We start from the raw sequence: 1,799 nt of genomic DNA, 5'->3' as shown, positions 1-1,799 counted from the left end.
GGAGGGCTGCGCGGTCAGCCGGCGGGACTGCGGCCCTGGCCCTGCCGCTTGGAAGAAGCCAGGTCTCGGGCAAGTCATCGCCGTGATCTGTGTGCGAGGTGTGCGGGACAACTCGCGTGGACCTGCGATGAGCCGGAGCTGCCGTCCTGCCCGGGGTGGTCGTGAGAAGGAAGGGAAACCACTGCCAGGAGTCAGGGGCCCCCGCTGCAAACGCTGATGTTCCAGCCCCTGGTCCGAGAGCCTGCGCAGCGCTGCGGGGGAAACGGGTGGCTGGTTATGGGACAGCACCAGGTGCAAGGTTCTATCTCTGTGACCTAACTGCAATCCCTGCCTGGCCAGTTTCCGCTCCTGAGACCTCGGACAACTTCTTAACCTCCCTGGACCTCAGTTTCCTCATCTGCTGAATGGGGACAGCTTGGGCTCTGGAGCTGGACCTGGGTTCGAATCCAGGTTTTAAACACAGTATCTCCGAGACCGAGGACAAAGTACTCCCTCGCAGCTCTCTGTCTGTAAAGCAGGGATGGAAAGCACTTCGCTGATGGGGTTGTCGTGAAGCTTAAATGAGTTAATACATGCAAACCACTTAGCTGAGTGGCGCGGAGGAAGCCCCCAGTAAGCGTGAGCCACCATTACTCCGTGTTTCGTGTGTCCTGCACAGTTCTGTACACATTTCAATTCATTATCGATATTTAAAGTTGAGGAATTTCCCGTAAAACCCTGGGGTATCTGACCGCTCGAAAAATGGGGCAATGTGGTAACAAAAGGCCACACTTGCTCAGGGCTTGGTAAAAACTCTACCCCTTTGTAATGAAACGAGTGCCTTCCTGGTGTGTAGAGGAAAACCTGAGGACCACAAGTAGAAAATACCAGTCAAGTTACTCAGTATAAATTTCCATAATAAGATATTCGATGAAATATGTTCAGCCGCGGATACCAGAGTACCCAACTAACAGTGGCTTCTACGTAAGAACATTCCAGATATGATTTGACAAAGTATTTAAGGTAGGAGGTCTCAGGGTTCCGGCAGCGACTCAGCAATGTTGGAAGGGCCCTTCTCTCTTTCTGTTCCGACATCTTCAGCATGTTGGCTTTTATCCTTAGCTCTGCCCTCATGGTCATGAGACGCCTGCCACAGCTCCAAGCATCGCCTCTCTCCATAGCAATGGCTAAAGTCTCTTTCTATCTCTCTGTCTTTTTATCAGAGGGGAAAATCTTTCCCAGAAGGCTTTTGCACGCCCTTGCCCCAGCTGCAAGCAAGGTTGGGAAAGCCAGCACTTTGCCTTTTCAGTGGAACTGGGCTCATCTCAGCTGGCTTCTGGAGGTCCCACCCTCCCCAGGCTCCCTCAGATTAAAGTTCAAATGCCTGAAGAATATGGGCTAAAGCAGTGGTTTTCAAACTGAAGGTCAAGGCCCACCGCTAGCTTAGAAAATCAAGTTAGTGAGTTATGACCTACAGTGTTTTAATTATTATATTTACTATTATTTAAAATTTGAAGGGTGAAATGTCTCACTATTTTTATTTGTTTTGGTCACACATACACTTATGTGTCACCACCTAACACCTTTTCGATGTCCTTTTGCCACACCTCTGAATATGATCATGTTCAAACATATCAGAAAGTTGAAAGAATCGTGCGGTGAATACCCATGTTCACGCCATGCGGATTCTACCGTTCATATATATTTTTTAATTTTTTAGACTCAGGTATAATTTATATACTGTGAGAGCCACCCATTTTGGTGTACGATTCTGTTGAGTTTTGACAAACACAGTGGAGCAGCCACCATAGGGAATAGTC

The 1,799-nt window shown here is 48.9% G+C and overlaps 1 long non-coding RNA gene across 1 annotated transcript in view; it reads left to right on the top strand.

Annotated features, from left to right (window-relative positions):
* Positions 1 to 6: 6 nt before the first annotated feature.
* LOC112480273 overlaps positions 7 to 1,799 on the top strand; it is a 12,203-nt gene continuing 10,410 nt past the window's right edge. The window contains exon 1 of the long non-coding RNA XR_003046534.1: positions 7 to 1,002. This is a non-coding gene — a long non-coding RNA (uncharacterized LOC112480273). The remainder of the gene's footprint in view (positions 1,003 to 1,799) is intronic.

Source organism: Pteropus alecto, unplaced genomic scaffold, assembly GCF_000325575.1.
Source record: "Pteropus alecto unplaced genomic scaffold, ASM32557v1 scaffold15, whole genome shotgun sequence".
Lineage (NCBI taxonomy): Eukaryota > Metazoa > Chordata > Mammalia > Chiroptera > Pteropodidae > Pteropus > Pteropus alecto.
The sequence above is the reverse complement of the archived record's forward strand: the minus strand, read 5'-3'. Positions and strand labels throughout refer to the sequence as shown.